Raw genomic sequence first — 15,879 nt, 5'->3', positions numbered from 1 at the left:
ATTTAATTGAGGTTATTGTGTATTATAGTTCCCAATAAGCAGTAGCTCGATATTTTGGACTTTTAAAAGGACATTATATCCTTTTTATGGTAGACGTTGTCAAGTATCACCAAATCTGTACCCCAAATAAACTTTTCTATTGCTCTGTGCCATTGTCTGGACTGTGAAGTAATTTCACCTCCTCTTTTTGAGGAAGGTGGTTCTGTTGTGTACTAGCAACAACACTGTAATATTTAAATAGAGCAAGCAAGGGGCCCAAGTGTGCTCACTTTTGCTGCCTTGCTGTGGACTTATAGGACGGGGCTCTATGCAAGACATCACCTTGGCCTGCCACACTTCTCCCCTCGCACGCATTCCTGCCCCCCCCCACCAGGCTCCCCTCGCACGCATTCCCGCCCCCCACCAGGCTCTCCCGCCCCCATCCGGCTTCCCCTTTTTCTTGCTTTCCCGGTTTTAGCTTGTCATTTTTTTCTTTCGTTTCTATTTTTCGATTTCCATCGTTTTCTTGTTTTCCCCCTCCCTTTCTCATCACGTTGCTCGTCATTCTGTACCTTCCCGCCCCCCCACCAGGCTCTCCCGCCACCATCCGGCTTACCTCCGCGCAGCCATCTGCCTGCCACACTTCTCCCCTATTCCCATCGTTTTCTTGTTTCCCCCCTCCGTTTCTCATCACGTTGCTCGTCATTCTATACCTCGTAGATTTTTTTATATTCATGTCGTTTGCTTTTCAGCCATCGCTCATGTGCCCCTCTCTCCTAATCTACTTTACATGTTGCTCTGTCGCCAGCGTCCTTCTCTACCACCCGCTCTACACTGCTCTTTCACCCATTGCTTCTCCTACCTACCCACGCCCTCTGTTGCTTCACCTCACCCACACCTCACTGCTCGACTCTTCGCCCCCGCTCTCTGGTGTTCCTCGTGCACTCCTACCTGCTCCCTCAATGCGACTTCCGCAACAAACCCTGGCCCTCTGTGTTACTTCTCACAACCTGCGCCTTCAGCATTGCTTCTGCCCACACCGACCCTCCGTCTTTCTCTGCAGTTTAAAAAAAAAAAAATTGTTACCTTTCCAGTTCCGTAAATTAAAACAAGCACTGGCGTTGCCAATAGGTTTCGCATTTGGAAAGTTGGAGCTATTGGTTTTGTAAATTACATTTTATATTTATATATTGTTAGTGACAATGCCAATAACGATATATAAATATAAAATGTCATTTACAAAACCAATAGCTCCAACTTTCAAAATGCGAAACCTATTGGCAACGCCAGTGCTTGTGTTTTTTTGATGTGATGAGAGAAGTATCACTTGGTTGGTCTGGCCGATAGTGCATATCCTAGTTGTTTTCCAGGTGGGTGGCAGAGTTCTTCATTGGGGTACTAACATTGGCCATTGCTTCTTACATTGCAATGTATCACTCTGGGAAATGTTTTTAATTGTGCATTTTGAACATGCAGTGCTAGAAGTGTAATTAATTATTGCAATAAACTAGCACAGCACAACTTTGTATCAGTAAATCTTGTTGATGAATAATGGCTCCTGCAATCAGAGCCAGGTACTTTACTAATTACTCCAATTAGCTGAGTCACACAGCAGGTACGTTTGACATCTCAAAGTCTCTGTAAATGTGACTTGTATTAAATCATGGGAATTCCTGACTCTAATCTAATTGTTGTAGTTGCATGGGTAGGGCACAGTGTGATTACAGCTCGAAATTCGGTTAGATCATAGGAATAGTATTCCAAGAACTGCATAATAAACATATATTGCATCTCGCTTTCGCTAATGTAGACACAAATGTAGAATGAAGACGTTTGACTACATTCAAAAATATGATTTTTGTATATATTTTTAAAACGTTTGGAAGTATTTGGGTCAAATGAAAACATTTTTAGATCATCCAGTGCTAGCCTTCAATAGTTCAGGTAATAATTACTGTAAGAACAATGGAGCGGTGCACTCCCGGGATGATGTTACATTAATAAAGAAGCTCGATCAGTATCTTCGTTGAACCAATCTTTATTTTTGAAAATCCAAGTGATTAGAAAAATACATCAGCCAACGCGTTTCGTTCATGAGATGAACTTCGTCAGGGCTGAAAAGATTAAAGAAAGATAGATAACATAAATAAACACATAGGTGATACAAGAGGTACAAGTGGAACAGAACATTAATCACTAACACATAGAAAACGACAAAGGGTACTATATACAAACCTGTGACATGAGGCCACATACGTGCATAAGACAATTAAAAAACTTTTAAAAACAATTGGGGGGTCATAGTAGCCACCCTAAAGGAAGAGTAACATTTGTAAGTGCTAATATGGTCATCACAAGGAAGAATATATATAACCAAACATGAGCATATGCGTGGTGGGATAAGGTAATCTTTCTTGGTCAGTCTCAACATATACTCATTGGTTCAAGCGGGTGTAGTCATCGGTGTGATCTATCTGTACCCGTGTATGCAGTAGCAAAAAGTCAAAAAGTAAATTATAATAATAAAATAAATAAAAAATCATGAAGTGAGAGGAACACATGAACGTAGGAAGTGTGCATCTGTAACGTACTTGGTCGTATATAGGCATTAATTATGCAGTTTAACATGTTGTGAGTGATATCATATATTAAGTCATAAGTTGCGCATGACAGCGACAAGAGCAATGGTTAGTTTACCTAAGCATAGTTGGCGAATTTCAATGGTTAATAGGTTTTGGTTCGTAACCATAACTCCACTTTAACTGTGCTTTTTCACTGAAGAGGGGAGTTGGGCTGTTAATTTCGGCCCTTGCGTAAACCCCTGTTTCCACACGAACCTGTTTCCACACGAGCTTGAAATACAAGTTGTTAGGTATCCAATGCGTCAAATTACTTAACCTTTGTTAAATTTCTGTAGGTCAAATCTGCCGAAATTCAACAGGGGAAAACCATACGGTATTTACCGTATCATGTGGATTTTAGTGACCTAAACATCAAAATTAGCATGTTATTCCCCAACAAGTCTTAATTGGTGGTATTTATCACAGATCTAGTTTGCGCTATATAAAACTTTATAAATAAATAAAGTACTCTGTGCTATCGTTATTTATGATGTGTGATAAATATCACCTATACTCCCAATCAGCCCCATATTATTTCTTACCCCTGTGTATCTTTATCCTACAGTTAGAAATGTATTGTTATACCTGCTAGCTACCCTTGAGGCGGAAGCCGGGGGTGTTGCTCCTCAATTTTTAACTTGTATTTCACATTGCACTACTTCTGTTGATTTTAAAAACGCGAACTGTGTAAATTTTGTTGTACTTACTCGAGCGCTGTTGTTGTGGGAAGACCAATTTCCCTGAGAACGTCACCACCCACGTGAGTCGGGCCACGCCCCTCCCAAGTAGCCACGCCCCCTCCCGGAGGCTTAAAACCACCGCGCTGAGCTGCAGCCGGTGTTGACCTGCTAGCTACCCTTGAGGCGGAATCCGGGGGTGTTGCTCCTCAATTTTTAACTTGTATTTCACTTTGCACTACTTCTGTTGATTTTAAAAACGCGAACTGTGTAAATTTTGTTGCACTTACTCGTGCGCTGTTGTTGTGGGAAGACAAATTACCCTGAGAATGTCACCACCCACGTGACTCGGGCCCACGCCCCTCCCAAGTAGCCACGCCCCCTCCTGGAGGCTTAAAACCACCGCGCTGAGCTGCAGCCGGTGTTGACCTGCTAGCTACCCTTGAGGCGGAAGCCGGGGGTGTTGCTCCTCAATTTTTAACTTGTATTTCACTTTGCACTACTTCTGTTGATTTTAAAAACGCGAACTGTGTAAATTTTGTTGTACTTACTCGAGCGCTGTTGTTGTGGGAAGACCAATTTCCCTGAGAACGTCACCACCCACGTGAGTCGGGGCCACGCCCCTCCCAAGTAGCCACGCCCCCTCCTGGAGGCTTAAAACCACCGCGCTGAGCTGCAGCCGGTGTTGACCTGCTAGCTACCCTTGAGGCGGAAGCCGGGGGTGTTGCTCCTCAATTTTTAACTTGTATTTCACTTTGCACTACTTCTGTTGATTTTAAAAACGCGAACTGTGTAAATTTTGTTGTACTTACTCGAGCGCTGTTGTTGTGGAAAGACCAATTTCCCTGAGAACGTCACCACCCACGTGAGTCGGGGCCACGCCCCTCCCAAGTAGCCACGCCCCCTCCCGGAGGCTTAAAACCACCGCGCTGAGCTGCAGCCGGTGTTGACCTGCTAGCTACCCTTGAGGCGGAAGCCGGGGGTGTTGCTCCTCAATTTTTAACTTGTATTTCACTTTGCACTACTTCTGTTGATTTTAAAAACGCGAACTGTGTAAATTTTGTTGTACTTACTCGAGCGCTGTTGTTGTGGGAAGACCAATTTCCCTGAGAACGTCACCACCCACGTGAGTCGGGGCCATGCCCCTCCCAAGTAGCCACGCCCCCTCCCGGAGGCTTAAAACCACCGCGCTGAGCTGCAGCCGGTGTTGACCTGCTAGCTACCCTTGAGGCGGAAGCCGGGGGTGTTGCTCCTCAATTTTTAACTTGTATTTCACTTTGCACTACTTCTGTTGATTTTAAAAACGCGAACTGTGTAAATTTTGTTGTACTTACTCGAGCGCTGTTGTTGTGGGAAGACCAATTTCCCTGAGAACGTCACCACCCACGTGAGTCGGGGCCACGCCACTCCCAAGTAGCCACGCCCCCCCCCTCCACCTTATTACCATGCTCACTCCTCGGAAGCGCAGCGGACGAGCGCAGGGGGCACACCATCGGCACGCCGAAGACACGCCAAAGACTAGCCCGTCTGTGCCCTAGCCCGTCTGTGCCCGTCCGTGCCAGGACGGGGCACGGGGCAGAGGCTCATGCTCCACCTGCACAAATAAGGCTGGTAAGATCTTCGTCGGAATTGAAAGCGCTACGCCCTACCTCTAGCTTTAGGTGCACTACACTTAATCTTCATAAAACTGGAGTACGCTCCTGCGCTAACTGCAAACTGACCACTACAATATGTCAACCCCACCCTGACACCCCCAGAAGACACAGAAAACGCAAACTACCGCATAAAAACGAGCCTCTAAAATACGTGTTTTACAGTACCAACTGTCGCTCACTACGAAACACAAACACGACATTTTTAACCTTTTATTAGATAACAATCCTAGCGTCCTCTTTTTAACTGAGACATGGCTACACGACAGCGCCGGACCAGACGTTGCTACCGCCCTCCCTGACAACTACGCCATCGCCAGGATAGACAGGAACAAACAGCTAGGGTGGCGGAATAGCAATTATTTTTAACAGAGATCTAAAATGCACGCTTGAACCAGTAGCTATCCCAGATTGTGAAGCGGGCCTTTTCAAAATTTCCTTGAACCCGAATTTCACGATGTCAGGCCTTTTGATATATCGCCCCCCCGGAAATTCCTCCCAATGGGCATCAAATCTAGCTAATCTTATCACCCCACATTATATCACCTTAAGTAATTTTTCCCTGCTGGGCGATTTTAATTTGCACCTAGAGGACCCCTCCATCCCCTCCTGTTCAAACTTACTTGATGACTTGAAGGCCCTTAACCTGTCCCTGATCAACTCTGGCCCTACTCACATAGCCGGCCATTTGCTGGACCCTATAATCTCCAACATCAAAGAGCTAAAATATCTCGCCACCACGCCCATATGCTGGTCTGACCATCATCTAATAAAATTCAGCATTATTCTCCCACCCACCCCCAATTTGCAATACGACTTCCTTGACCATCTAGAAAAAATTGGAAATTAGTGGACCTAGAAAAGCTAAACTCGGCACTACAAGACAACCCTCCGAGTAACAGCCAAAATATGGACAGCCTAGCGGCTGCTGCACAAAAGTGGCTTAGCGATGCCGCTAACCAATGCTTGCCCTCTTCTCGCATTAAAGGGAGCAGACACCGCCACCCGGCTCCATGGTTCAATGATATCTTAAAAACTGAAAAATCTAACTGTAAAGCGCTTGAGCGCAAATGGCGAAAAAACTACGCCCCTGACGCTAAAAAAAGCTATCATGAAGCTAGGAATCTTTACCACACGGCCTGCGCAAAAGCACGAGCTGCATTCGTCTCAAAAACCATCATGGAAGCCACTAATATGCCTAAAACCCTATTCAATAAAGTCAAAGAACTGGCTGGCGCTCACACTATAGCTGCAGCACCCCCATTAAATACTCAACAATGCCAGGCTTTAGCATGTTTTTTCACGGAAAAAATTGATAAAATCTTCCTAGACATTAATGCCAACAATAAAGAACCACCCCCTTCCTCTGACTCAGAATTAACTCCCTCCTGTGCCAATATACTGGAATCCTGGTCTGCCTTCTCAGTAGACAAACTGAAAGTGATTCTTAAGACCATCAAATCCGGCTCCCCCAGGGACCCTATTCCAATCAAAATCATCAAGCAACTTGACGATAGCTCCTTGGAAATCATTGCAAACCTTCTGAACTCCTCTCTTGACCTTGCCACTGTCCCAGCCATATGGAAACATGCCATGGTCACGATTCTTCTAAAAAAACCTACAGCAAACCCGGAAATCCTTGCCAACTACAGACCCATATCCCTGCTCCCTGCCTTCTCCAAATGTCTGGAGAGGCACGTGCACTCAGTTCTATCCACTTTTGCAGAAGAAAATTCACTTCTGCACCCCTCACAGTCGGGTTTCAGGGCTGGTTTCTCCACAGAAACCGCCCTGCTTGGAGTTACTGAACACATTCGAAAGCTCCTTGACCAAGGTCAGACGGTCGCGCTCGTGCTACTAGATCTAAGCGCGGCCTTCGACACCATTTCCCACAAAACTCTCATCAAGGAACTGCATAAAAATGGGGTACGCGGAAAGGCCCTTGAATGGATCCGGTCTTTCCTGGCGGAACGAACCTTCCAAATTACTTCCTCACGAGCCTCTTCGGATGCCCTGTCGGCACCCCATGGAGTGCCGCAGGGATCTATTCTTAGTCCTCTATTCTTTAATTTATATCTTAGACCCCTGGCTGACCTTGTTGAACAATCTGGCCTCACCCTTATGACCTACTCCGACGACTCCCAAATCATTTTTTCCCTATCCGAATCCTGTCCAAATTCCCCTTCTCTACTTAAAGCAGGACTCCAAAACATCCTGAATTGGATGACGAGAAACCAATTAAAACTCAACGGCGACAAGACAGAGATCTTGGTCCTGGGAAAACATCGAGATTTGTGGAATCCCTTACACTGGCCTGATCAGATGGGCGCTCTTCCTACCCCGGTGACCCATGTTCGGAATCTGGGATTCATTCTGGACAATTCCCTTTCCATAAATCAACAGGCCAGTAAAGTTACTGGTCTATGCCTCATCATAGTCAAATGGTTGAGGAAAATCCTCTGGATGCTGTGTCTTTCCACGCAAAAGACCGTAGTCAATGCCCTTATAACATCGCGGCTTGACTACGGCAATATTCTGTATCTGGGCGCTAACAAATCAGTAGTCGGCCGACTACAATTGGTCCAGAACGCAGCAGTCCGTCTACTGTGCAAAATTCCTAAAAACTCTGGAGTCTCGAGTCACCGCCGGGAACTCCATTGGCTCAGGGTTGAAAACAGAATCCGCTTTAAAGCCCTGAACTATATGTTCAGAATTAAAGCGGGCACGGCACCTAAATACCTTCTAGCTCTAGCCCACCCCTACACTCCCAAGCGTAACCTGCGGTCGCAATCGGCGGCCAATTTCTGTGTGCCGAGATTCAAATTGGCAAGAGTAGGTGGCAGATCTTTCGCCCATCTGGGACCATCCCTCTGGAACACACTCCCTCCCTTCATCCGAAAGGAGGAAAATTATGCCAGGTTTAGAAGGCATGTCAAGACCTGGCTATTTGAACAATAATCTCAATAGCCAAAACCCTTCTCCTGTCTTTCTAACTAGCTGTGTCTAGGCGCCGGGAAACCCTTATTGGGTAGCTGTTGCGCCCTACAAATTGGAAAAAAAATAAATAAATAAAAATAATCTGTAATCTCCACACCAATCAATATTCTTTCTAATTGGTAGCTATGATCTCTCCAGTAGTATAATTCCAAACTAAATATGTCATAACAGGACATTTTAAGGCACAGTTGTTTAAATACATTTCAGTTTCTTTTGCGTGATTTCATAAGTTTGCGCCACTTTAAAAAATATCAGGAAGTCTGTGCCCACAGTAAGTATATTTTATTCCTGTGCTAACCTTTCAGGCATTGTAAGCCTATATTACATCTTAGAAGAGTGAGTGAGCGTGTGAGAGAAAGAAAGAGCATGGATGTGTGTGGTTGGGTGGGTGTGTGTGTATGTGTATTCAGAGGATGCATATAAAAATTCAAAGACTAACTACTGTTTGAATAAAATGTTGAGGCCAGAGGACCAGCAATTGAAATATCAGCGAATTTAGGTTAACGCTTTGAAGACGACCCACAGTCATGTTTCGTGATGTGCCGCCCAAATTACTAACCAACTTTTCTGAAATTGTCCTAATCATATACAATATTTAGTCTCTGTCTCACAGTTTTTAGAAACGTTACTTGCGAAGCTGTGGCGTCTACTACCTAGCCAAGTAATTTTACACTTTCTTCCTGCATCTGGAAACCTAGAGGTATTACAAGCCAGTCATATTCACAGAAATGAATCAGCTCTTGCGCAACTTGTCCCATTAAACACCGGCTTTACTCATGAGATTTCGTGCTATGCCAAATCTGCTCCACATAGTTAGGCGACATGGCATAAAAATTATATTCCGTCAGTCAAAAGTCAATTGCAAAAACAAAGTCAGCCCTCTAAATCGTTGTTTAGAGCTGCCACGTCTTCGTACTCCACACAGAAGATTTTTTTGCTGCAATTTCTGAAGAAAACTCACTGACAAAAACGTTTTAAAAGTTAGGGCCTGAAAAGCCCGATTCTCAAAGGTATTTTTGTTCTTTAGTGTCAGAAGAACAATACCACCATTTAAATCTTGGAAGCTCTGTCAGGGTCCATCAAATCATGAATTTTTGGTAAATTGAATGACCTGTGTGAGTAAATCTGCTGACAGGGAAGATCGTGGGCATCCTCTGACCGAAGTGGGTCAAAACCACAAACTCACAATTATTCAAATGTGTTTAGAACCTATTGGTAGTCACATTTCTACTGTCAGAGTTAACACTTAACATGGGTGAGAATGGGGTGATATCAACTCCAAAACTGGTTAGCTTATAGGTAAAAAAAGGACTCTCCATGAGTAGAGCAGCCGCGGTCCGTGCAGGTAACAGCGGTGGGGCCGTGTGTGTGGGGGGAGAGGGAAAGGGGCGGGGGGGATTTCGAGGGACGATACAGAGGGAAAATTAAACAAATAATAGATTTTTCCTCATCATCATCTCTTGAAATACCCCCCCCCTCCCCCCCCCCCCTACCACCACCACCCGGCCCCACCGCTGTTACCTGCACGGAACAGCTGGAGTAGAGATTACAAAATAATTTTTAAATCTAATTGCACCTGTAAGCCTCTTGTGCATGCTTGAGTCATTTAAGTATCTGAGCATACCTGGGGCTCTGTGGCAGCCATATTTTCAGAGAAGGACATCTGAAAATCTTTGCGAATTCCAGGAAAGTGTCAAATGTATTCATATGTTAGACATTCTAACCTATAAGTGTATATTTCTGACTTTCCAGATAGGACTTTTGTTAACAGCGCAAGAATTACTTTACCAGTATTATTTAACCAAAAGTAATAAAATACCTCAGTCACTCACATTTATATTTTAGAACTCGGTGGACAGGTTACTCCATCACAACGGTGATGGATAGCCCGTCTGCTGAAATATAAATCCCATAGGATGTAATGGGATTTATATTTCAGCTGATAGGATATCCTTCACCGTTGTGGCAGAGTAAACCCACCCACCAGGTTCTAAACTAGGCCCTTAGTTTTTAATTTAACACATTTGTCGTTTCTGGAAACAGTGCAATGGAATGTATATTTCTTGGGACGCCATGATATTTCTGTGGTTCCAGAGAGAAAAATAAGTCAAACCTAGTAAATGACAAGTAGCGTTTTTCGGAAGAGGAAAAAACAACAGAAAACGAGCACCTGTAGAAAAAAATCATACATTTTTAACTCCACTTCGTGTTTGGTGGCCTGGGAGGAGAACAGCGACACCGAGGTCAATTCTGGGCAAGTGTATGGTTTAGTGATTAGCTGGAGACCGTGCACTGTGCTGTGTGTTCAGTCCCTTCCTTGGCTGCAGTTCACTCAACCTTAACATAATTCCGAAAGAAGTACTCTGTGACAGACAGCCCTTTGTGCAGGGTGTGGGACAGATCCTGCCCGGCCAGGTTTACCACTATACCCTGCCTTGGGGCAGCCTAGCTCCTTGTTCAAGGTCACGTGAACGTAGAGAGGTGAGTCGCAGAGGACAGTGAGTGACAGGTTGCCCGTGGGCCTTTTTGTGTGGCTCCCAGCAGAGTGTGAGACCCTTAACAACAGCAACTGACTATCTGAAGTGCTTTAAGATGTAGTGATTTCCAGATTTGTGTGCAGCTATTGTTAGGAGACGTCTTTCTCACAGGGCCAGGGCGTGCTTGTTGAGGCTGGTATGCTTCACTTGAAATCTGTTTGATGATGCTCTTTGCCTCAGGTGATGAACAACCTTTAATGCGAAAGCTCACCGATCTCATAAACCGAAGAAGGAGAAGAAACACAAGAGCTCTTGTGCTGCCCCTGCTCTTAATCGCGGCTGCGTCACAATAGGGCAGCGGCGGTATGTGGCACGCCCTTCCGCAGGCTCCTCCCATTCACTTTTCACAGAGGCTAAGGTGTATCTCATACCGCGCATTGCCACCGGCCTTCTTGCTCAAGTATTCCCCTGAGTGGAATACTCGGAAATTCGAGGCAGCACAAAGTGGAGATTAAGACTTTTGGTCTTAACTTGCTTTCTGCTCACAGCTGTCCATTAAATTTGAATTTTTGTGCTCTTAGAAAAAAGAAAGTAGTCAAAATCTTCTTGAAAAATAATGTTATGCCTGTCTGTCAAATGAGCCAAACTAACTACAATTCTTCTGAAAAAGTTTTTCAGGGCATTTTAGATTTCAGTAGTCTTCGAATAAAAACTTAGGTTACTTGTTAGTTAAGTGTCTCAATCAATACACAGGGCGTCTTCACATAGCTCTTGCTTCCACAACTGTGTGGCCTAAAGAGTGAGCTTGTTGTGTGCTACCACGGCTGGGAAACCTGTGTATATTTTCAAAAAGGCATTCTCCTTACACATTTGCCTCTTTTTTATAGATTGTTTTTAGCATCGTTATATTGAGCAAAATCAACGACAAATGTACACACCTTAATTTTGCTGACGTGGCCTTTTACTGTCATAAAATACCAGCCGGGCATCAGAGTTGTAGCAAATGTATATTTTTAAGCGCACGTCAGAATGCACCAATTATGTCGGTGTGGACGAATTGCTGCTTTCACAATTTTAAGATTAAGGGGCAGGAGTTGGGATTTAAAAGTGACTGTAGATACGTCTATGGGTGTTTTGCTTGTGGTTATTCACGTACCCCTAGGACTAAGTGTTCCTCTGTGGAAATGCGGACAAAATGTGTTATTAACAAAAGAAGGAGTGTGTTTTCCAGGTGGAAACCTAGTGAGTTCCCCTTATTTAATGTCATTGCATTGGAAGATGCATCTTTTATTTGGAAATATATTGTTTCCATCTGGGGAAAAAGGATACTTGATCCAGTGCACATTTGCATTATATTTACACATTCAGAATGCAAATATATTTGAACAGCTGCCAATAGGTACCCTGAGTTCTCTATGGATTCTGTGTGAATAGGTAAAAAGTCAGAAATTTGCTTTTAATGGATGTTATCCAACTGTTTTCTCAAACCTCGTTGTGAATTATACCTCATGAGAGTAGAGGTTTGAATTTATGAGAAAAAAGAATCTCTATTTAAAGTGAGGCCTCTTTGATTGATCCCACAGCATACAGTGAAAATCTAATGTTTACCGAAGCATGGCCAGAGTGAAGAAATTATATGCAATCATCCATCTTTTTTTCCACGTGGCTATTTCTTGCAATTTTCGAAGTTATTTTTAGAATGGTAGCTCAGTTCTATACATAAGTATTTTTTTTTATTATTTGTGTAAATTGTCGCTATGTCAGTGCCCCTGCTCTGGAATACTGTAAGCAAAATAAACGACTTCAGTACAAAAACTAAAACTGTAGCATAGAACGGGGCCCAGGTCACTGCACACCTTATGTGTCCTTATTGCCTTTTGAGAAATCTTGTGTTTCTACCCTGTGTTGTGAATACATCTCCCACCACTGGAGGAAAATTATTTTTTTCTGATCCACAAGGCGACTTAAAGATGCCCTTTTATAAAGGAGTCCCTCAAATGTTAATTGTAAGATTGGGGTAATGTTAGCACAGAAGCATTGTCATATTGGCCTTAGTGTTTAATTAGTATACTTACTAATGTTCCTTGTAGGTTTGACTTGTAATGGCACTTGCACATTAGGGTTGAGTAGATTGTATTCGATACGTATTCTAAAGGGTTTTGGTTCACCCTCATTGAGCCACGGATCAGAAGCTTTCAACCATTGGCTTAAGCCAGTATCAATCACATTTTTGATCAGCCTACAGATCTATTTAATCTCACCTTTTTATTGGTTGATTTGTTATGTCCTTCTGCTTCCATTAGAATATATGAGAAATTATTTTAAACCTGAAAAGTACGTTCTGTCATCACATGCAATTCTTTTTCTCATCCATGCATTTTAAATACAAATTGATCCTTTTCAATGGTATTGCACCGCTTCATTCATTTCTTTATTGCTTATGTCAGTGGTCATTTGCGAGCATCAAACCTATTGGCTTTGCCAGAGCTTGTTACTGAGGTATTGGCTATCATGTATCAAGCTCAGTATGTGATGCTCTAAAATCAGATATGCAAAGCCACACCTAACTTCAGTGGCTGCATTTCTAACCGAGTGTTACTCTGCACTGTGCTTAGATTTTCTTATCAATATGCCCAATATGTGAGCCATTTTGCTACGGCGATGTCAGCTGCCGAGATAAGACTTTCAATGTGATTCATTTTGATGTAAAGATGGACCCCGTGCGGTAAGGGATAGAGATCTCCCTCAAAGATTCACTTTAGATGCTATCTCTTTCTCTAGTTCCTGCCTTAAGCTGCCATATTATAGAAACATCGCACTTATGCAAGAAAACTAATTCACAAAATCAACTTTTTGACTTTTTACTGATTTGTAATAGTGAATGTACCAATCGTTATTTACAACATGACAGACACTGTCTGCACTACACCCCCCCCCCCCTACTGGAGCATCTGATTATCTTTTATTGATTCCTTTGTGTGCAAAAAATTTTTCATTGGAAGCTAACAAGACCACTGTCAACACTGCATTCGTACGCACTTGTTTTTGCAAACTCTGTCCATACGCTAGCTTGGCTTTAGAGCGAATTCTTGCTAATTTATGGCAAAAAGACCCATGCACGCTTTTTGCATATGCTATATGCCACAACTGCTATTTGAAAATCAAGGAGACTAGAATTGGTGTTGGTCTTGTGAAAGGTGAATCTTGAAACACGGCAAGGGTATGTGTAATCTTTTATATAGGGCGAGGATGTGGCGTAATGGCCAGAGCTGCGGGCGTCGGCTCAACATCCTATGATTCTGGGCAAATCACTTAATCTCGCCGTGCCTAGGAACAGCGCCTAGAGAGACCCTCACGGTTGATTAGCCGCTCTCTACAAATCCGAGTATTAGTATTATATACCCCTTGCACATGTGGACTTTTTGCATTGTTGTATTGGCTCGTTGTTAACTTGCTAGTTTAAAGGATTTCCATTATCTTCTGGAGGAACATATTTCAGCTTAATTGCATGTTCAAACAGCGCAATCTTAATTGGTGGCCCTCATTTTCAGAACCAGCGGCCTATGTTCCCTATCATTACACCTTTCCTTTCAAGTCCCTTCCTTTAGATTGAAGGAAGAAACATAATCTTAATTTATACAGAAACATATTCACAAGTTTCCGCTTTCTTTTTTAAGATATTGATGCCCAGAAATCTTATTCTGGAGTCTCCTGTGGTACTTCAGATTGTTGGCGTGCTCAGCCCAGAAAATTGTCGTTCTTAGCAGGAGAGCATGCCTGATTTTAAAATAAAGGAAATTTGAAATTAATTTCTTTTTTTGGAAGACCGCAGTCATACTGATAGTTTATTTTATTTGCAGAGCCTAAATTACATTTTTTTAATGCTCAGATCAGTCTATGGTGTATAAAATAAACCATTGGTGTAAGCAATATTCGCACTAAGACAGGCACTTTGTAGTCCTTGTGCCATCACTGGGAAGGGTCCTTAGAAGTTTGCTAGATTGACAGGAGCTTCAGCGGATTGGCCTCAAAGGAGTCTCTGGACCCAAATCACTAACTTAATCATTACAACATAACATGAGACTGGGTCAAAATAAGCAGGCGGGGCCCTCGGTTTCACTAACTTTCATGAGAAGATTATAACGTGGAAAATAAAGCACTTTGGTTTTAAATAGAGGATTATTTGCAACTCATGCCATCTGCTATCTTAGTTCGAAATTTGAGATGCATTATTAAAAGATTTTCGATCTATGCGCATTGTTGATCATTCCTCTACTGGGACAGATGCAGTTATCTAGGCACTGAATATCTTTATATAAGTACCAATGCTGTGCCATTTAAAGTATGACAACACAGTCGAAAAGTGTTGCTATTTTCCCTATATGTATAGCAGCATCGCTACAAAGCCAAACTGAGGGATGATGGTATATTCCATATATCAGTCATGTTTGAAATGGTGGTATAATACATCACTAGTATATAAGTCATGCTTGGAAATGCTGGTATAACACATTACTAGTAGTAGTAAGTAGTAAATAAGCTTTATTTCGATAAAAACATATCTTAAAAGCGTGAGGCAGTACTTTAAAATCATAAAAAGATTATATTTGCATAAACATAATTGTTTAAATAACAATTACCAATATTTTAAAAAAGACATGAATTACGTCAACAGAGATAAAAACAGAGTAAGAGAATAAAAAGTACTTTCAAGTAAAGGGGAAAAGAAAATTATTGGATGTCGCTTAGCCTTTTCGATCCAATGGACCATGCCCATCTCAGAAACTTGGACAAGCCACATACATATAACGATCGGGTGTCAGACTTTAAGATGCGCAGTGCTATGGAGTGGTTTCTTGTATCCTAGGGCCATATGTATCATAGTTCCGTTTTGCGATTCCGAAATAGCGATTTTTAAGGAATCGCTATTTAGGAATCGCAAAATGGTATGTATGAAGAAAATCGCTTTTTATTAGCGATTCCTTAAGCTTCCTTAATTGCGAATTCGCATTTTGCATTTTCCAATGCATTCCTATGGGCCTGGAGGCCCATAGGAATGATTTCCAAATAATTCTCAAATTGCAAATTCGCAATTTGCTAATCGCAATTTGAGAATTATTGCAAGGGTGCAGGGGTGTCTCAAGGACACCCTGCTGCACCCCTGTAAATTACATGTGTGTGCATATGGCGCACATACATGCCCAATGGGCATGTATGTGCGTCATATGCCACCCTCACAAATGCACAATTGTGCATATTTACAAGAAATCGCAAATTACCACCAACTACAAGTTGGTGGTAATTTGCGATTTCTATACCTGAAATTGCAATTCTTTAAAGCTTCATACATAGCATTTAAGGAATCGCTAAATTGCGATTCCTTAAATGCTATGGCAAATTAAGTAATCACAAGTATTTGCGATTCCTTAAGATGTGATTGTTTCATACATATCAAATCATGCAAAATAGCCTTTTG

At 42.6% G+C, this 15,879-nt stretch overlaps 1 protein-coding gene across 3 annotated transcripts in view; it reads left to right on the top strand.

The window, feature by feature from the left end:
• TRPS1 (transcriptional repressor GATA binding 1) overlaps positions 1–15,879 on the top strand; it is a 580,664-nt gene that overhangs the window by 290,785 nt on the left and 274,000 nt on the right. The gene's annotated exons all lie outside the window — the stretch shown is intronic.

This window comes from Lissotriton vulgaris, chromosome 4_1, assembly GCF_964263255.1.
Source record: "Lissotriton vulgaris chromosome 4_1, aLisVul1.2, whole genome shotgun sequence".
In the NCBI taxonomy this organism is placed as follows: Eukaryota; Metazoa; Chordata; class Amphibia; order Caudata; family Salamandridae; genus Lissotriton; species Lissotriton vulgaris.
Note: the sequence above shows the minus strand (reverse complement) of the source record. Positions and strands in the feature narration are given on the sequence as shown.